This window comes from Ranitomeya variabilis, chromosome 4, assembly GCF_051348905.1.
Source record: "Ranitomeya variabilis isolate aRanVar5 chromosome 4, aRanVar5.hap1, whole genome shotgun sequence".
Classification (NCBI taxonomy): domain Eukaryota; kingdom Metazoa; phylum Chordata; class Amphibia; order Anura; family Dendrobatidae; genus Ranitomeya; species Ranitomeya variabilis.
In genome coordinates, this window is record NC_135235.1 from 462,926,772 (window position 1) to 462,949,062 (window position 22,291).

The window sequence follows — 22,291 nt, forward strand, 5'->3', positions numbered from 1 at the left end:
GGAGAAAAAATGAAACCCAAAAAAGAGACCTTCTGGACTCCAAAAATACATTTTTTGAGCCCTTCACAAATAAAGCATTGGCACGCAGGACCTGAAACACCATCCTGACTTGCTTAACATGGGACTCCCAATCATCCGAAAAAACCAGAATATCATCCAGATACACAATCATAAATTTATCCAGATATTCGCGGAAGATGTCGTGCATAAAGGACTGAAAGACAGAAGGAGCGTTAGAAAGTCCAAAAGGCATCACCAAGTACTCAAAATGGCCTTCGGGCGTATTAAATGCAGTTTTCCATTCATCACCCTGCTTAATACGCACAAGGTTATACGCACCACGAAGATCTATCTTGGTGAACCAACTAGACCCCCTAATGCGAGCAAACAGATCAGATAACAATGGCAAAGGATACTGAAATTTGACCGTGATTTTGTTTAGAAGGCGATAATCAATACAAGGTCTCAAGGAACTATCCTTCTTAGCCACAAAAAAGAACCCCGCACCAAGAGGGGAGGAGGAGGGGCGAATAAGTCCTTTCTCCAAAGACTCCTTTATATAACTCCGCATAGCAGCATGCTCCGGCACTGACAAATTGAAAAGTCGTCCCTTAGGAAACTTACTACCAGGAATCAAATTTATAGCACAATCACAATCCCTATGAGGAGGTAGAGAACTGAGTTTGGGCTCATCAAATACATCCTGGTAATCTGACAAAAACGCAGGGACCTCAGAAGGAGTGGATGAAGCAATTGACACCACAGGAGCGTCGCCATGAATTCCCTGACAACCCCAACTTGACACAGACATTGCTTTCCAATCCAGGACTGGATTATGAGTCTGCAACCATGGCAGGCCCAACACGACAACATCATGCAAATTATGCAATACAAGAAAGCGAATCACCTCCTGATGAACAGGAGTCATGCACATGGTCACTTGTGTCCAGTACTGAGGTTTATTCGTAGCCAATGGTGTAGCATCAATTCCCCTTAGTGGAATAGGGAATTTTAAAGGCTCCAAAACAAAACCACAGCGCCTGGCAAATGACAAATCCATCAGACTCAGGGCAGCACCTGAATCCACAAAAGCCATAACCGGGTAAGATGACAGGGAACAAATCAGGGTAACAGACAAAATAAACTTAGGCTGTAAAGTACCGATGGTGACAGATTTATCAATCTTTTTTGTGCGCTTAGAGCATGCTGAGATAACATGAGCTGAGTCACCACAGTAAAAGCACAACCCATTTTGCCGTCTATAATTTTGCCGTTCACTTCTGGTCAGAATTCTATCACATTGCATAGACTCAGGTGTCTGTTCAGAAGACACCGCCAAATGGAGCGCAGGTTTGCGCTCCCGCAAACGCCGATCAATCTGAATGGCCAGAGTCATTGACTCATTCAGACCTGCAGGCATAGGGAACCCCACCATGACATTCTTAATGGCTTCAGAAAGAGCTTTTCTGAAATTTGCAGCCAGGGCACACTCATTCCATTGAGTAAGCACCGACCATTTCCGAAATTTCTGGCAGTACACCTCTGCATCATCTTGCCCCTGAGAGAGGGCCAACAACGCTTTTTCAGCCTGGTTCTCAAGATTAGGTTCCTCATAGAGCAATCCAAGGGCCAGAAAAAATGCATCCACACTGAGCAATGCAGGATCCCCTGGAATGCGAAAGCCCAATCTTGAGGATCGCCACGCAAGAAAGAAATAATAATCTTAACTTGCTGAACAGAATCCCCAGAGGAACGAGGTTTCAAAGAAAGAAACAACTTGCAATTGTTCTTAAAATTCAGGAACCTAGATCTATCTCCAGAAAACAACTCCGGAATAGGTATTCTAGGCTCTGACATAGGACTGTGCACAACAAAATCCTGAATACTTTGTACCCTTGCAGCAAGATGATCTACACTGGAGGCTAAACTCTGGATATCCATATCAGCAGCTGAACTCAGAGCCACACCAAGATTAAGAGGAGGAGAGAAGCCAGACACACAGCAGCTAGACACACGGCAGCAAAAAAAAAAATATATATCTCCAAGCTTCTTTTCTCCTGCTTCTGCCATGCAATTAACACTTTACCGGGCCGGCTGTACTGTTATGATCCTAGTGGCAAGGATCGCAGGTCGGACTAGCTAAGTCACTGAACAGACTACTAGCTCTGGGAAAGTGGTAACTAGATTGACCGCAACCTGATCCTATCCGCAAACAACTATAGGCAGCCGTGGAACGTTACCTAAAAAATCCTAGACGTCTCTTCACGGCCTGAGAAACTGACTATTCCTGGAGGGAAAGAAAGTCCTCTCTTGCCTCAGTGGAATGACCCCAAAGATATAGAATAGCCCCCCACAAATATTAACGGTGAGTTAAGGGGAAAGCACAAACGCAGAGATGAAATCAGATTTAGCAAATGAGGCCCACTAATACTAGATAGCAGAAAATAGGAAGGGAACTGTGCGGTCAATAAAAAAACCCTATTCAAAATATCCACGCAGAGATTGCTCGAGCCCCCGCACCAACTAACGGTGCAGGGAAATCAACTCCGTACCCCAGAGCTTACCAGCAAAAAGAAATCACATATTAGCAAGCTGGACTAGACTCATCATACACAGAAATCATATTGCAGGCAGATGAGCAAAAAATATTCAAACAGAACTTAGCTTATCCTGAAGAGGCAGAAAACGAGATAATCAGGAGTAATCAGAATAGCACTGAATACATTGACAGGCGGCAACAAGTGGAAGTGAAGCAGAGCTAAATAGGAGCCTCCCTGGTGAATAACGAGGCAGCTGATCCAGCCAGACCCGCAGGATAATAAACCAAACCACCAGGGGGAGCCAAAAAACCAAAGTCACACAATACCATCTGTGACCACAAGAGGGAGCCTGAAAATGGAGTTCACAACAGCCTACCTTCTAACACTCTCGCACCCCTCCATTTCGTCCTTAACTCTTCTGCCCGACTAATTAATCTCTCTGCTCGCTACACTCCTTTTTCCCCTCTTTGCAAATCCCTTCACTGGCTCCCAATTTCCCAGCGTATCCAGTTTAAACTACTAACACTGACCTACAAAGCCATCCATAACCTTTCTCCTCCGTATATTTCCAAACTAATCTCGCAATATCTTCCCTCACGTAATCTCCGGTCCTCCCAAGACCCCCTTCTCTCCTCCACGCTTATTTGCTCCTCACCTGATCGCCTCGATGACTTCTCCAGAATACCCCCGGATCCTCTGGAATTCTGTGACACAACACGTCCGGTTATCCACCACATTTGGATCCTTCAAAAGAAACCTGAAAACCCACCTCTTCAAGAAAGCTTACAACCTGAAATGACCACACGGCCATCTCAACACCATCGGAGCTACTGCAACTCCGACCTACTGTCTCCTTCCCCATAATCCTGTAGAATGTAAGCCCGCAAGGGCAGAGTCCTCTCCCTCTGTATCAGTCTGTCATTGTTAGTTTGTTTACTGTAAGTGATATTTGTATTTTGATGTAACCCCTTCTCATGTACAGCACCATGGAATTAATGGTGCTATATAAACAAATAATAATAATAATAAGTATTAAGTCTTATTTGCCAGAGGGATCAAATACTTATTTCTCACTGCAAAATGCAAATAAATGTATATAATTTATACAATGTGATTTTCTGGATTTTATTTTTGATATTCTATCTCTTGTGAGGCACCGGTAACATTGAAGAGCACAAAGTTCAAACATAAAAGTCTCTTTAATGCTTTATCTTCACACAGAAAAGGTTCCAAGCATATAACTTCAATGCACATAACTTCAGTGTTCAGTTCACACCAGTTCATTACAGCATCCTTTAGATTGCAGTCCCTACACATGGTAGTCCTCCTCTGACTAGTTCCATGAGTGTCCTGCACTGCTGTATCACAGTCTCTACTCACAGCCGTACACAGACCTTGACATCCTCCTGTCTGCAGCTGTGACACACGCCAGTCCTTCCTTCGAGCACAGGACAATCTACCTCCGGTTCACCTCCAGGCACAAGACCTGTCCACATCAGTGACCAGTCATCATGGACAGCAGCACCACTGTGTATGCTGTGGGTTGTCAGGCCTCACTCTGGCCCTGACACACCTGAGACTCCTCAGACTCAATTCTAAAACCTCTCTATACTACAGGGCTTTTAACAATTGTAATCACAGCCACACTTGCAACTGTAACGCCCCCTCATGGCCTCACTACGCCTCTGTGCGCATCCTGGGGAGAACAAGCAGTGCCCCCTAGCTGTAACAGGGGTCACTGTCTCACACTCTCAATGTTAACCCCTTCACCCCCGGAGCTTTTTCCGTTTTTCCGTTTTCGTTTTTCGCTCCCCTCCTTCCCAGAGCCATAACTTTTTTATTTTTCCGTCAATTTGGCCATGTGAGGGCTTATTTTTTGCGGGACGAGTTGTACTTTTGAACGACATCATTGGTTTTAGCATGTCGTGTACTAGAAAACGGGAAAAAAATTCCAAGTGCAGTGAAATTGCAAAAAAAGTGCAATCCCACACTTGTTTTTTGCTTGCCTATTTTGCTAGGTTCACTAAATGCTAAAACTGACCTGCCATTATGATTCTCCAGGTCACTACGAGTTCATAGACACCTAACATGACTAGGTTATTTTTCACCTAAGTGGTGAAAAAAAATTCCAAACTTTGCAAAAAACAAAACAAAACAAAATTGCGCCATTTTCCGATACTCGTAGCGTCTCCATTTTTCGTGATCTGGGGTCAGGTGAGGGCTTATTTTTTGCATGCCGAGCTGGCGTTTTTAATGATAGCATTTTGGTGTAGATACGTTCTTTTGATCGCCCGTTATTGCATTTTAATGCAATGTCGTGGCGACCAAAAAAACGTAAATCTGGCGTTTCGAATTTTTTTCTCATTACGCCATTTAGCGATCAGGTTAATGCTTTTTTTTAATTGATAGATCGGGCGATTCTGAACGCGGCGATACCAAATATGTGTAGGTTTTTTGTTTTTTTTATTGATTTATTTTGATTGGGGCGAAAGGGGGGTGATTTAAACTTTTATGTTTTTTTTATTTTTTTCACATTTTTAAAAACTTTTTTTTTTTACTTTTGCCATGCTTCTATAGCCTCCATGGGAGGCTAGAAGCAGGCACAGCCCGATCGGCTCTGCTACATAACAGCGATCATCAGATCGCTGTTATGTAGCTAAAATGCAGGTGTGCTGTGAGCGCCGACCACAGGGGGGCGCTCACAGCCACCGGCAATCAGTAACCATAGAGGTCTCAAGGACCTCTATGGTTACAATGGAGGAGCATCGCCGACCCCCGATCATGTGACAGGGGTCGGCGATGCGCTCATATCCGGCCGCACGGCCGGATGCGGTAGTTAAATGCCGCTGTCTGCGTTTGACAGCGGCATTTAACTAGTTAATAGCGGCGGGTGATCGCGATTTCACCCGCCGCTATTGCGCGCACATGTCAGCTGTAAAAAACAGCTGACATGTCGCGACTTTGATGTGCGCTCACCGCCGGAGCGCACATCAAAGCGGGGGTCCCGACATGTGACGTACTATTCCGTCACATGTCGGGAAGGGGTTAAAATTAACCTACCCTTAAAATTATAGACTGTTCATGTCTTTGTCAGTGGGCAAACTTACAAAATCAGCAAGGGATCAAATACTTATTTCCCCACTGTAAGTTGCTATCTACTATTATAATTAAAATTATAGGGAACCAGACAGCTGAACAGCTCCATTATTTCAGCTAAAAACACACATATAAAATCTGCCAGTGGACCATCCGACTAGGATGTCTAGCCCAAGAGCAGTTCCACCTTGGCTTCTCCTTGCCCTGGTCCACTTGAATAACTGGTTTCTCCCTTGTGGAGCAGGGAAAAGTCACCATCGACTGGTCTTTTGGACTACTCATCTTAGTTATATCATTCCTGGGAATGGCATGCCACTTCCTATATAAACACAAAGCTATTAAGCTAGGTGAGTAGGGTAGGAATAAGGAACCAGTAGGGACCGGCCTCATAGAATACTCATCCTAGTTGAATTGTTCTTTGGAATAACAGGTTCCTCCCTATGCACACATATGTCAGTCAGGGGAAATGGGGCAGGGAAAGAACACTTGGATTCTGCCTCTTGGACTATCCGTGCTAGTTGCATCACATCCTCCCTCACAAGTTTTCAATGTTTTTTAAAAAGGATTTCAGAGTAAATCATAGGTGCCTGAAATGAAGGAGCTGAGCTCTAATTCTTGCTGTTTATAGTTCAGGCAGCATTAATCAGGTGTCAGATTATCTTTACTTATGAAGTTCACAAAAAAATCAGAATGGAAGGGGAGCAGAGCAGCAGATGTTTCATGACCGACCTAAATCTCACCTCATGTTCTACAATTTTCCACTACGTCCCCCTAAACCTCTGCCAATCTGTCACAGGCTTTGTCTATCAGTAAGCCAGTCATTGGCATAAACCATCTGGTTTAAAATTTGCCTTCTTAAAACACAAGTTTGAACTTCAAATTCCATTTGCAATCCCACAAAGCAGGTTCTGTGGTGAATATACATAACATGAGTGTAATACTGTTGTCAGAAGTGTAAAGGTACCTTCACATTAAGCGACGCTGCAGCGATAGCGACAACGATGCCGATCGCTGCAGCGTCGCTGTTTGATCGCTGGAGAGCTGTCACACAGACCGCTCTCCAGCGACCAACGATGCCGAGGTCCCCGGGTAACCAGGGTAAACATCGGGTTACTAAGCGCAGGGCCGCGCTTAGTAACCCGATGTTTACCCTGGTTACCAGCGAAAAAAGTAAAAAAAACAAACAGTACATACTTACATTCGTGTCCCCCGGCGTCCGCTTCCTGCACTGACTGAGCGCCGGCCCTAACAGCAGAGTGGTGAAGTCACCGCTGTGCTGTACTTTCACTTTCACTTTACAGCGCTCAGTCAGTGTGGGAAGCGGACGCCGGGGGACGCGAAGGTGAGTATGTAGTTTGTTTTTTTTACATTTTACACTGGTAACCAGGGTAAACATCGGGTTACTAAGCGCGGCCCTGCGCTTAGTAACCCGATGTTTACCCTGGTTACCAGTGTAAAACATCGCTGGTATCGTTGCTTTTGGTGTCAAACACGACGATACATGCCGGTCTGACGACCAAATAAAGTTCTGAACTTTAATCAACGACCAGCGATATCACAGCAGGATCCTGATCGCTGCTGCGTGTCAAACACAACGATATCGCTAGCCAGGACGCTGCAACGTCACGGATCGCTAGCGATATCGTTTAGTGTGAAGGTACCTTAACTCAGGAAAGATAAAATATCTGCTGTACGCGCCTAACGTCTACAAACCAATGTCCTAGACCTTCAGATGACAACACACGTTCTCATTATAGAAGAAGGTCGCCAAGAGAGTGTGGGACTCGTCATAAAAAAGAAAGAGCAATAATGGGTTGTACAAATACTTGCTTATGGAAATTCTGAAAATATTTTTGCAAGACTTTTGACAATCTATGGAATCTACAGATGCTTTCTGGAATTACAAGCCTTGGGCAAACGCTCTCCTACGGCAAGATGTGAAAACACATGGCTGTCTATGACATAATTTTCATGTATGCTTCTACAGTGTATGAATTTGAATGCAATGTGGCCACATCTTTATAGGGGAACAATTACATGACTATAGTGCTTATTACCAATGCCGGTACTACTCTGATACATAATATTCCACAGTCACCATATAGTAACAGATACTGGTCTGGAATGCTGAACTGGGATTCCTAGAAAAGCACAAGTCATGTCTAGAAATTACAGGGTATGTTCAATCTTGTATCTTATTTCTTTGAACCAACCTACACTCCTGTCTGGTGATGTGTGCTGGGTGAAGAATTTTCTCTATGTCAATGGAGGTATTATATATCTGCCATGTCGTATGTTACAATTATTCTTTGCAAAAAATAATGAGCCCAGATTCATCATTTGTGCGTTGTATTTTTTAAAGTCATTTTACTTTTTTGTCTTGTGGTTTTAGTTGTCGCATATTGTGCAAATTGGCGCCTAAGAAACTGGCATACTTAAAAATACAACAGGGGTGATTGGAGTTGCGACAAATCTTACAAGATTTTTAGAAAGTCGAAATCAGGCAAAAACATCTGGAATCACTAAACTCCGTCACAAAACGGGAAACACAAAGCACAAATAAAATAGACTGAAAAAAAGACGCAAATAGAATAGTGAATTGGGTGCAAACAAAAAGAGACACAAAACTAGACAAAAAAAAGAGGAGCAAGGGCAATAATGAGTCGGGCCATGGTTTATTAAATACCTAAGCAAAAAGAGTGTTAGTGTGGCTGCATGAAAAATTTGTTTCTAGTGCTTGCAAAGTAGAATAAAGGCTGAAAAAAAGACATGAATCCATCTAGGTTAGACCATTCTCCTCCAATTTTGACAAATATGCCACAAGACAAAAGTCAATTTTTTTTATTTTAGCCAATGTTCACATGGATTTATTGCATAACTGCCAAGAACGGAAGCAGAAAGATCCCATTGATTATTATGGTGGTATGTCTGTTACATGTTCTTTTTTAGAATTGAAGAAAAAGCCTACTATGCAGAATCTGTTCTAAAGGCTAACTCATAATGGAATTCATTAATACAAACAGAACAAACGGAATGACGTAGAGGAAGTGTGAACAGAGCCTTAGAAGCATAAGTCATTCCCACTCCCATCTAATCAGAATAAATCCTCGGATCACCAATCCACACATGATGGCCATTTGGGACGAGGAGAAAAAATTAAATCCCCTCACTATGAACAAACATATCCTTCATTAATGAGCAAGATATAAGCAAAAAACAATCTCATATCCGGGACCTCTCTGTCTAAAAAGTAGATTAGAAAACGAGAACCTGTCCATCGCCCGGATAATAGTGCTTTATTTATGTGCTCCCAGAGGAGGCATTTTCACCAGGCTGAATAATAGATCATTAGCATTAATGAATACAGAGCTGGTGTATAGTAGATCCTGGGGGGTAAGTCAAAGGCCACGTTCACACATTCAGTATTCAGTCAGTATTTTACATCAGTATTTGTAAGCCAAAACCAGGAGTGGGTGATAAATACAGAAGTGGTGACGTGTTTCTATTATACTTTCTTCTTTTTGGCTTACAAATACTGATGTAAGATACTGAATGTGTTAACGTGGCTAAAGACAGATCATTTTATAGCGTCCTGTCGATTCCACAATCATCTAGTAACCAAAACCGTGACATCCATGTCCTATAAAGCAAAATAATGACAGTGAACTGATATAGCAAAGGTAATAGGAAACTACGGGTGGTTTTGCCTGTTTTGTCTTAATACAAATCTTAATAAATCAGTACAAATGCATAATGTGTAGGGATAAAGGAGAACTGTTGCATGCGTGACAATATCTGTGGAATAGGATGGCGCTATATAAGAAAGCATATTAATTAAATAAAAAAGATGGGTGACTTCAAAGTAATTTGGGAAAAAGAGGGCTTTGTTGGGATTGCGAGGGGATTTAACACTGCATATATATTGCATTAATGTAACAGAACATGTTATCAATCTATATGGTTATATATTTGGATATAGTAAAGGAATCTATGTAACCCCCATCTATGTATACCGTAACCCCACAGGCAAACCCTCACTTTGGTGCAATGACTCATTTTAGTGAAAATATCAGTATTTATGGATGTTAACATTTAGATTTGACATCAGGTTCTTGAAAAGTGAATGATTACAGTAAGCTGCATTCATTTCTGTCATGACAAGTGATGGCCAGATAGAGAAGTGTTGGGAGATGACAGAAAGAACAGCCATGTCATGGAGACCCCATTCCAGCCCCCTGTGCACACTCACCTAGCCCCTGCGCTCACTTGGGTTCTCTTGATTGCGCAGTTCCTGCACTGGGACTCGAGCAGAACACTGCCTGCAGAGGCTTATATACAGACCCTCATACACATTCATACACACACCGCATAGTCCCTCCTCCTTCCCACAGACCACACAGCTGGACATGGAGCAGACCCCGGGGCAGCAAATCATCTTCTAATAGAGACTTGGACAGGAAAAAACACCACATGAAGACATTATTGCAAGCATACAGCAAAAAGCCGCAGGAGTCGCTCAAACTGCACACAAAAGAAAGACATAGCAACACACAATGGAAGCCCAGCTGGGAGCTAGGATAACACACACACAATGGCATGTGATTTCTTATCCAGATTTCTTGGTGACCACGACACTCGGGATCAAGCTACATTTACACTGAATGATAATCGTGAACAGGGGTTGTTAAGGGTGCCCGTTTCACGATAGTCTTTCTGTGTAAACAGGTTGTTAACAGGCAAAACGCTCATTCATTGGGTGAAATGACCTTTTGTGTAGCGCCAAAGATCATCTTTCTCGGCAATGCATTGTCCTGTGTGAACAGGACTCATACTGCCAAGTACTATGGCAGAGTGCGCACTGAGCTATCTGTTACACATCTATTATACATCGTTCTGTACGCATCGTTTACACAGCCGCCGATCGGTAAAGGATTACTGATCAGCATTCGTTTAATGCCGCCGGTCGGTCAATGTAAAGGGACCATTACACCTATTTTAGATGTCTGTAATATTGGATCACTGATTCACAAAACAGTCAGATTAGTGTGTACAAATAAAGCATAAATTCTAAAAATGATGTACCACACTTCGGGATAGTAAAAATATACTATTTTTTTTAGAACTGTTGAAAAAACATTATATCACATTCAAACACATATATGCCAGGAAAATACAAAGAATCTATAGGAGTACAATAGAGTAACAGTGCATATAATCAATGATACATAAATCATGATGAGCAGTACAAAAGTAGTAATAATTAATAATAATCAATAAATAGTAATAATACATAATCAATCCAATAATTTACAATGTAAGTGAAGATATGCACATCTGTAGGTGATACTATATCAGACAAATCATGATCATTATTATAATAAATAATTACCTGAACCACATAAGAGATTATTGCACCCCAACGCGCGTTTCGCATACTGCTTTCCCAAGGAAATTGCTGCATTTTAGAGTCCCTACCACAACAAAAAAGTCAGTTAGCTGTACAATTCTCTGGAGATATAATGTTTGGTTCCGAAAAGTCATGGGATCCAGGCAGGGCTGCCATCAGGAATTTCAGTACCCCACACTGGCAATATTTTCGGGCCCCCTTGAGACTCCACCCTGACCCAGGCTCCATCCTAGCTCCGCCTCCACCCTGTGAACCTTTCACAGTCCCATGTCCCACTCTTGGAAAAACTCCACTTTTGCACCATGTCCTCACCAATCACACATTAATAGTTCCCATCAAACACCAGATCACATACATAGCCAACAGTTTTTGTTATAGCCAAGTTGTCAACAAGGTAGGCTCTTGTCAGGGACCTACTCCACTCTAACCTGTTAAACTTTTCTTACAACTTCCTGTACTCTTCTTAGGTATATTTTTCTTTATTTTTCTTTAAGGGAATGTGTCACATAGATTTTTTAGACTAATTGAAACCAGATTGTGATTTTTTTTATAATCTGTACTTCTGATTGAACATTATTGTATTCTGATTTCTGTACATTTATGGAAGATGCTCTCTTGCATGTTTGGAGATATGGACATTGGACATATACATGTATATATACTGTATATTACAAGACATTATAGGGGACTCTATTTCCTTGGGAGAGTTTTCTATACATATTCTCATGTTTAGTGACATGCAGATGTCATTGTGCAGGAAGGGGGAAGAGGTGAGCTGTGACATTAACTACTGTGAATGGTGGATTTTGTTATCTCTCATTGTAATCCTTCATGGTATGATAATGAGGTGACTGCTGAAAAATGGATCTCTTCTGGATGTATCAGTCTATTAGAAGAACAGTTTCTGTTTATTATTTTATGATAGAAGGGGTGACATAAACTGATTGAGCATGCAGCCACTTGATTGTAAAGGCCAGCTCACAAGACAGAATTTTGGTGCAGACATTTCCTTTCTCTTCCTGTCTCCCATAAAGATAAATGGGAGGCATGAAGGGGCATGAAGAAAGAGGCCGCCGTGGTTATTCAGCAGAATGTCGGCGTGGCTGTCCGCTCCAAGCTTCTGCTTGAAGATCCACCATGTGAACTTGCCCTAATAATTGTCCCATATGATGAGTATAGGGGATAAGTATTGGGTTACTAGAATATCTCCTTTAAGACAGGCAACTGCACCTTATTGCAGGCAGCAGTGAGTAGGGTTAGACTTAGTAGTACTTAGTACTTTGCAGGCAGGCAGCAGGCCTCCAACTTCACATTGCACAAGTTGGGAGGGGGCACAAGAAGAGTAGCGAATAGGTGGTCCAGAGGGTGGAGAGAATGGAAGTTTGGATGCAGGGCCGGACTGAGCATCGGGCACTTCGGGCAAATGCCAGAAGGGCCGGTGTTTGTAGTGGGCCGCTCGATCGGCGCATGCTGGCTGAGTGGCAAGTACCAGTGTCAGAGAACAGCAGCACGCAAGATGAACGGTAATACCTGCCGGTGGAACTGCTTCCCTAGCTCCCACTGGAAGCACACAGTCAGCGCGGTGACATTATCTCCTGCTCTGATCTCTGCTTTCATTTGGCAGAGAAGGAGAGCCCGGGGGAGGTGCCGGGACAGAGCTGCTGTGAGCAGGAGAACCTGAAGAGCCGTGCATGGACATCGGCCTGCTCTGCACCACAGAAGTGTGTGTGTGTGTAGTCTGTGAGTGTGTAAAACATGAGTGTATGGTATCTGTAGTGTGTGTGTAATGTGTGTGCGGTATCTGTAGTGTGTGTGTGTGTAATGTGTGTGCGGTATCTGTAGTGTGTGTGATGTGTGTGCGGTATCTGTAGTGTGTGTGTGTGTAATGTGTGTGCGGTATCTGTAGTGTAATACTTGTGTGTGCGGTATCTGTAGTGTGTGTGTGTGATGTGTGTGCGGTATCTGTAGTGTGTGTGATGTGTGTGCAGTATCTGTAGTGTGTGTGTAATGTGTGTGAGTTATCTGTAGTGTGTGTGTGATGTGTGTGCGGTATCTGTAGTGTGTGTGTAATGTGTGTGCGGTATCTGTAGTGTGTGTGTGCGGTATCAGTAGTGTGTGTGTAATGTGTGTGCGGTATCTGTAGTGTGTGTGATGTGTGTGCGGTATCTGTAGTGTAATACTTGTGTGTGCGGTATCTGTAGTGTGTGTGTGTAATGTGTGTGAGGTATCTGTAGTGTGTGTGTGTGATGTGTGTGCGGTATCAGTAGTGTGTGTGTGTAATGTGTGTGCGGTATCTGTAGTGTGTGTGCGGTATCAGTAGTGTGTGTGTAATGTGTGTGCGGTATCTGTAGTGTGTGTAATGTGTGTGCGGTATCTGTAGTGTGTGTGATGTGTGTGCGGTATCTGTAGTGTGTGTGATGTGTGTGCGGTATCTGTAGTGTAATACTTGTGTGTGCGGTATCTGTAGTGTGTGTGTGTGATGTGTGTGCGGTATCTGTAGTGTGTGTGTAATGTCTGTGCGGTATCTGTAGTGTAATACTTGTGTGTGCGGTATCTGTAGTGTGTGTGTGATGTGTGTGCGGTATCTGTAGTGTGTGTGTAATGTGTGTGCGGTATCTTTAGTGTGTGTGTAATGTGTGTGCGGTATCTGTAGTGTGTGTGTGTATGATGTGTGTGCGGTATCTGTAGTGTGTGTGTAATGTGTGTGCGGTATCTGTAGTGTGTGTGTGATGTGTGTGCGGTATCTGTAGTGTGTGTGTAATGTGTGTGCGGTATCTGTAGTGTGTGTGTGTAATGTGTGTGCGGTATCTAGTGTGTGTAATGTGTGTGTGGTATCTGTAGTGTTTGCGTGTGTGTAATACTTGTGTGTTTGTGTGTAATACATGTGTGTGTGTAATAATGAGTAATGTGTACGTAATGAGCCTGTGTTGTCCACCATGTGTGCTGTGTACATGTATCATGTGTGTGTCTGTGTGACTATATGATGTGTATGTAATGAGTCTGTGTTGTCCAGCATGTGTGCTGTGTACATGTATGTGTGTGTCTGTGTGACTATTTGATGTGTATATAATGCGGTTGTGTTGTCCAGCATGTGTGCGGTGTACATCATATATGAAGTGTATGTAATTCATTGTATGTGGGCTGGTGAATTTTTTTTGTGCCAGGGCTGCTTTTTGGTCCCAGTCCGGCCCTGGTTGGATGGCTGAGTGGGCGGACGCACACCTCATCACTTTCAGGTCCTCAACTTTTGCATATAATGCGCAACAAAGGCCCAGGGCATGCCAACAAGTTAGGAACAGAGAACAGAGGGTGGATTGGCAGTGCCTGGCATCACTGAGGTCAGACGCGGCCGGCCTCCTCTGCTGCAGCCATACAATGTAAGTAGTTCTGGCTGTGAGTTAGTGGGGCTCAAGGGCTTAAGACAGCAAAGTAAAGTAACTAGCCCAGGCCCCAGAGTGCCATGCAGTCTCCCAGGTCGTTTATACAGTGGCTTGGCTACAAGAAGCAATGGAATGAAACTTAAAGGGAGAAGATACAGATTAGACATTAGAAAAAACTTTTTGACAGTGAGGGTGATCAATGAGTGAAACAGGCTTCCAAGAGAGGTGGTAAGTTCTCCTTCAATGGAAGTCTTCAAACAGAGGCTGGACAGAGATCTGTCTGAGATGGTTTAGTGAATCTGCATTGAGCAGGGGGTGCGACATGATGACCCTGGACGTCCCTTCCAACTCTAACATTCTATGATTCTATGATTAACATAGGAAACTGTGCTTGGTCCTGTGAATTTTAATAACTGCCGATGTATAAAAAAGGATGGTGTTTGGATGAAAAAAAAACATTTTTTTTGCAGCCAGATAAAAACTTTATTCATTAAATTCATTAAGACTGGTCTTGACCAAGCCAATCCAAATGAAGGGCTCGCTGGAGTGTGATGTACTGGCTTTTTCCTGAAGTGGCTTTGCCCATGAAACCAACTGATGACTCTGCTGTCGGAATAAAGGTACCGTCTCACAGTGGCACTTTGGTCGCTACGACGGCACGATCCGTGACGCTCCAGCGTCGCTCCATTATCGCTCCAGCGTCGTAGACTGCGGTCACACTTCGCAATGCACGGCGCTGGAGCGATAATTCCATGATGTATTTGCGATGTAGAAGTCGTACGGGACAGTCGTACGGGCATGTCATATCGTGCACACCTTTGTTACACGATGTGATCATGCCGCCACAGCGGGACACTTGACGACAAAAGAAAGTTTCAAACGATCTGCTATGACGTACGATTCTCAGCGGGGTCCCTGATCGCTGCTGCGTGTCAGACACAGCGATATCGTAACTATATCGCTGGAACGTCACGGATCGTACCGTTGTAGCGACCAAAGTGCCACTGTGAGACGGTACCCTAAGGACATCGTGTGCACATACCCTCATTAAAGACAGATTTGTAGACACATTATTGCAGCTTTTGAGAGAGAATGATCAGTGCAGGAAGAAGTAACTGATAAGTGAAGAAAGAAGCATTTTCCCTTGTAAGATCAACTTCAAAGTTTCTTATCTTCACATGTACAGTTTAGTTAAAAATAAATAAAAATTCAATTGTCATTATTATTTAAATGATTTGTTAGTGGGTTTACTGTGCTCAGTCATTTTTCTGTTTTGCATGTGGCTCACAGGCCCATGATGTGTGATTCGTTCTCACAACTAGTACATTAGCACCAGGTCTAGCAAACAGCTATTTCTGCTTCTTGTATCTGCAAGGTTTCATGCCCGGGACAATGTACACTGCTCAAAAAATAAAGGGAACACTAAAATACCACATCCTAGATATCACTGACTTCAGTATTCCAGTTGCAAATCTTTATTTATTACATAGTGGAATGTGTTGAGAATAATAAAACATAAAAATGATCAATGTAAATCACAACTAATATCCCATAGAGGTCTGGATTTGGAATGATACTCAAAATCAAAGTGGAAAATGAAGCTACAGGCTGATCCAACTCCAGTGGAAATAACTCAAGTAAATGATGTATGATCTTCCTACAATGCCTGGGCATGGTCTTGATGAGGCGGCGGGTGTTCTCCTGAGGGATTTCCTCACAGACCAGGATTAAAGCATCGGTCACCTACTGGACAGTCTGTGGTGCAACGTGGCGTTCGTGTATGGAGCGAGACATGATGTCCGAGATGCAGTCGATTCTATTCAGGTCATTGGAAGGGCAGGCCAGCCACAGCATCAATACCTTCATATTGCAAGAACTGCTGACACACTTCAGCCACTTGAAGTCTAGCATTGTCATGCATCAGAAGGAGCCCAGGACCCAGTGCACTTGCATATGATCTCACAATGGGTCTGAGGATCTCATCCCGAAACACAATGGCAATTAGGTTACCTGTGGCTAGTACATGGAGGGCTGTGCGGCCCTCCAAAGAAATGCCACCCCACACCATTACTGACCCACTGCCAAACTAGTCATGCTGAAGGATGTTGCAGGCAGCAGGACGTGCTCCACGGCATCTCCAGACTCTGTCACGTCTGTCACGTGCTCAGTGTGAACCTGTTCTCATCTGTGAAGAGCACATGGCACCAATGTTGAATCTGCCAATCTTGGATGTTCTCTGGCAAATGCCAATCGTCCTGCACAGTGTTGGGCTGTAATCACAACAACCACTTGTGGACGTTAGGTCCTCATACCACCCTCATGGAGTCTGTTTCTGACAGTTTAAGCAGACACATGGTTGTTAGTGACTTGCAGGAGATCATTTTGCAGGGTTCTCGCACTGCTCCTCCTATTTCTCTTGGCAAAAAGGAGGAGGTAGTGGTCTGGCTGCTGGGTTGTTGCCTTATTACGGCCCCCTCCATGTCACCTAGTGTACTGGCCTTTCTCTTGGTATCTGCTCCATGATTTGGACACCGTGCTGACACACACAGCTACCCTTCTTGCCACAGCTCACATTGATGTGCCATCCTGGATGAGCCACTTCTGTAGGTTGTACAGTGGACACCTCCTCATGCTACTGTACCTGTAGAGATGAGAGCAATGACAAAATGCAAAAGTGACCAAAACAACAGTCAAAAAGGATGAGAACAGAGAAATGGTCTTCAGTCATCCCCTGCAGAACCACACCTTTATAGGGCTTGTAATGCTAATTACCTATCATTTCTACCTGTTGTCTGTTCCATTTGCACAACAGCAGGAGAAATGAATTCACAATCAGTGTAGATTCATAACTGGACAGGTTGATTTCACAGAAGTGTGATTGACTTGGAGTTACAATGTGTTGTTTAAGTGTTCCCTTTATTTTTTTGAGCAGTGAATAAGTAGTGCATGGATGCATATAGCAGTACATGGTCTATAGTGGGTTCGTAGTATGGATCCATATTATGGTTCACCTGCTGCCATGCTGTGACTTTTGTGACAAAACACTCCGGGATCGCCTTTGCTGGGGTCAAAGGTCACGTGGTTTGTGCATTGAACTCTGAGGCAACAGCAGGTTTCCAAGTTAACTGACCTCAGGTCAGGTTTATTAAAGTGAAAGCAAATACAGAAAACAAAACATAAAAATAAATCCTAGCCTGTCCGGCGCTAACTAAACAAATACGTTGCTATCTAACAACTGGGGGGGCTTCTCCCTCCCAGCTAACATTACACAGATCATGAGCAGAGCTCTCACTCACGTTTGTCTCACACAGACAGGCATTCTGTGTGCCCCAGGCTGCCACCTGAAACCTCCAGCTGGTCAGCCTTTATTCCTGCACTTATTAACCCCTCGGTATCCTGAAGATACTGAGCGGCCTAATTCACATAGGACAAATACCTGGGCGAGATATACCTGCCCCCGACTACCAGACCGACATGACTCTTACATATCCTCCCCCCCTGCTCAGACCACTCAGGTCGAGCAAGAATACTCTCCAAACAGTGTACTCGGGACAGGGCATCAGCGTTCCCCATCTGCACCCCGGGGCGGTGCTCCACCGTGAAAGAGTAAGCCTGCAGGGCAAGGAACCACCGGGTTACCCGACTATTACGGTCCTTGTGGAGATGCATCCACTTGAGAGGGGCATGGTCCGTGACCAGCCTAAACTTCCTACCTGCCAGGTAATATTTGAGGGAGTCGAGAGCCCATTTAATGGCTAGGCACTCTTTTTCAATCACGGCATACCTCTGCTCATGTACATTCAGTTTCCGACTGAGGTAGAGGACCGGGTGTTCGACTCCGTCCCTTACCTGGGAAAGTACAGCTCCGACACCAGTATCAGAAGCATCAGTTTGCACCACAAACTCGCTGCTGAAATCAGGAGTCACTAGTACGGGCTGAGAGCACAAAGCCCGTTTCAGACTGTGGAAGGCCTCTACAGCCGCTGAGGTCCATTTTACCATGACGGAATCCCTTCCTTTGGTAAGATCCGTCAAGGGGGTAGCCATGGCCGCAAAGTTGGGTATGAACCGGCGATAATAGCCGGCAATGCCCAGGAAAGCTTGAACTTGTTTCTTGTTCACTGGTTGCGGCCAGCCCTGAATTGCCTGTATTTTGTCGATCTGGGGTTTAACCACTCCTCTGCCAATCACGTAGCCCAAGTATCGGGCTTCTTCAAGGCCGATGTGACATTTCTTGGGATTCGCCGTTAAGCCTGCGTCTCTCAGGTCATCAATCACCGCCTGTACCTTCCGGAGGTGAGCTTCCCAGTCCACGCTGTAAATTATGATGTCGTCTAGGTAGGCAGAAGCGTACTGCCTGTGGGGCCTCAAGACTCGATCCATCAATCTCTGGAACGTTGCTGGGGCTCCGTGAAGTCCAAACGGCATGTAGATATACTGGAACAGCCCTTCCGGTGTAGCAAATGCCGTCTTCTCTCTGGCCGCCTCGGCCAGAGGGATCTGCCAGTACCCCTTTGTTAGGTCCAGGGTCGTAATGTATCGGGCTTTACCCAGCCGATCGATCAACTCATCGACCCGGGGCATAGGGTAGGCATCAAATTTAGAAACCGCATTCAGTTTCCTAAAGTCATTGCAAAACCGTATAGAGCCATCCGGCTTAGGTATCAACACGATTGGACTGGACCAGGCGCTGTGCGACTCTTCAATGACTCCTAAGTCCAACATTGCCTTCACCTCCCGGGAGACGGCTTCACGGCGTGCTTCCGGAATCCGGTATGGCTTCACATGAACTGTGACACCAGGCTCTGTGACAATCTCATGTTTCACTAGCCTAGTCTGGCCAGGTTTTTCCGAGAAAAACTGTTGGTTCTGTAACAAAAACTGCTTAACCTCAGATTTTTGTCGTTCACAGAGAGTCTCGGCAATCTGCACCTCCGGTACGGTAGGTAAGCAAACCGGACGGGGCAGATCCGCTGTTAGGGCAGCGCGGTCTTTCCAGGGTTTTATCAGATTCACATGATAAATCTGTTCTGGCTTTCTCTTACCAGGCCGGTGCACTTTATAGTTCACTTCTCCAACTCGTTCCATGACCTCAAAGGGGCCCTGCCATTTTGCCAGAAATTTACTATCCACCATAGGGATTAGGATCAACACCCTATCCCCGGGTGCAAACGTACGGACCTTGGCGCCTCTATCATAACTTAGCCTCTGGGCTCCCTGGGCCTGTAACATATGTTCCCTAACAACGGGCATGACAGCAGCAATACGGTCCTGCATTTGCGTTACATGGTCTATCAACGTTTTAAAGGGAGTGACTTGACCTTCCCAGGTTTCTTTTGCGACGTCCAACAGTCCAAGGGGTTCGACGGGCGTGTAATAGCTCGAAAGGCGAGAACCCTGTGGAAGACTGGGGAACTTCCCTAATGCAAACAGCAAATAGGGTAACAAGTAATCCCAGTTCTTCCCATCTTTGTCTATCGCCTTCCGGAGCATCTGTTTTAAGGTTTTATTGAACCGCTCAACCAACCCATCTGTGTGAGGGTGATAGACAGACGTACGCAACTGGTCTATTTGTAAGAGCCTGCAGAGCTCCTTTATCACCCTTGACATAAAGGGAGTCCCCTGGTCGGTGAGTATCTGTTTTGGAATTCCCACCCGACTAAACACTTGTACCAACTCTTTGGCGATCGTTTTGGTAGCAGTGTTACGCAAAGGGATGGCTTCTGGGTTAACGAGTGGCATAGTCCATGATGACGAGGATATGTTGGTGCCCACGTGCGGACCGGGGAAGGGGCCCAACCAGATCCATCCCAATTCTCTCAAAAGGGACCCCAATGATAGGGAGGGGTACCAAAGGGCTACAGAACCGAGTTTTAGGCGCAGAGACTTGGCACTCTGGACAGGACTCACAATAATTACGCACATCATTATGTATTCTGGGCCACACAAAACAATGCGATATCCTTTCTGTGGTTTTCTGTACCCCCAGATGTCCCCCCATTATATGTCCGTGGGCCAGGTCCAGTACCTTCCGCCGATAAGGTTTGGGTACCACTAACTGTTGCACAATATCTTCCCCTTTTTTCTCTACCTGGTAGAGTAAATCATTTTCAAGAACCATGTACGGGTACGCTAGCCTAGTGTCAGGTTCTACGGGTACCCCATCTATCATTTTTACATTTTTCCTAGCCGGAGTCAGGGTAGGATCTCTCATTTGCTCGCTGTGGAAGTCATCCAACTGGACTCCCAAATCGGGTAGGCAGGGTGCTGGATGGCTGTCTGCCTCCGCCTCTCGCTGAGTTTCCTCAGTTTCCCCCGCCATAACTGAGAAGGGGAACTGAAGGTTAGATTCAATAACCTCCCCAGCAACATCTTCCTGTGGGGTCCCGTCTAGGAACTCAGGACCTCCAGATGGCATGGGGGAAGGTTCACAGCTACCGTGAAGGAGAAACTGATTCTCCCATAACTGCCAGAAATGGGGGAAATCCCTACCCAGGATTATATCATGTAACAATGCGGGAACGAGTCCCACTTTGTGTTGCACAGACCCATAGGGAGTGGAAATCGGTATGACTGCTGTTAGGTACGAGCAGGTGTCACCATGCACACACGTTACAGAGAATTTGTCAGACGAACCAGACGGAAGTGCCACCAGACTAGCTTTCACCAGAGTCACCACACTTCCAGAGTCTAGTAACGCCACAACACTTTTCCCATCAACAGATAATTCACACAGGTGTTTTGCTATATCATTTTGGCCCGCATTCACATTCACCAGCCGTGTAACCAAAGACATGCGTTTCTTAGAGTCTATAACATCGCACTGCATGGGTTCAGTGGTAACAGGACAGTTCGCAGAAACATGGCCCTTCTCACGGCAACGGAAACACCTAACAGGCCCCCTACTGAGACCACCGTCCCATACTCTCGGTCTCGGAGTGCGAGCAGTCCCGGGTTCCTCCCCCACAGTTTTTGGCGATTTTCCTTCACCCGCAGTCGCTGGAACAGTCTTACCGGTTCCACGAGGAGAAGGCACAGACCGGGTGCTAGTGGTTTCGTCGGGAAGTCCTTCTGCCACGGAATAACGCTCGACCAACTCCACAAGTTGATCCGCTGTCGTGGGATTTCCTTGGCTTACCCACCTTTTCAGCGCTGGAGGTAGCACTCTCAGGTACTTGTCCAGGACAACCCGCTGGATTATTTCTGGGGTTGTCAGTACCTCGGGTTGCAGCCATTTCTTTGTCAAGTAGATCAGGTCGAACATCTGAGACCGCGGCGGTTTATCAGGCTGGTATGTCCACTGGTGTACCCTCTGCGCACGGACAGCCGTCGTCACACCTAGCCGGGCCAGGATCTCAACTTTCAGCTTCTCAAAGTCCTGAGCGACTTCCGGGTCCAAGTCATGGTAAGCTTTTTGGGCCCCGCCGGAGAGAAACGGAGCAATCAAATCGGCCCATCGTGCCTTCGGCCACTTCTCCCTCAGCGCCGTCCGCTCAAACGTTGTCAGGTATGCTTCGACGTCATCTTCTGCAGTCAACTTTTGCCAGTACCGACTCACATGGATCCTTCTGGACTCTGCTTCCGGGTCTACCTCAGGCATGCTCACCAGGCGCTGCGCCACCTGTTGGAGAAGCTGGCGGTCTGCAACCGTCATGTCCAATAACTCCTTCAGCTGTGCGGCCATCAAGCGATTAGCTTCATGCTGTGCGGCAGTGGCCTGCTGCTGTACGGCAGTGGACTGTACTAGGGCTTTCACCACGTCTTCCATACTGTCGCCTGTGCCACGCGATGCCCGCGTTCTCCACCACAATGTGACAAAACACTCCGGGATCGCTTTTGCTGGGGTCAAAGGTCACGTGGTTTGTGCA

The 22,291-nt window shown here is 45.3% G+C and overlaps 1 protein-coding gene across 1 annotated transcript in view; it reads right to left on the reverse strand.

Annotated features, from left to right (window-relative positions):
- The window catches only part of PLTP (phospholipid transfer protein), a 62,666-nt gene extending 52,478 nt beyond the window's left edge, over positions 1 to 10,188 (reverse strand). Inside the window, exon 1 of the mRNA XM_077251688.1 lies at positions 9,886 to 10,188. The gene's annotated coding sequence lies outside the window, so the exon portion shown is untranslated. The remainder of the gene's footprint in view (positions 1 to 9,885) is intronic.
- Between the last annotated feature and the right edge of the window lie 12,103 nt (positions 10,189 to 22,291).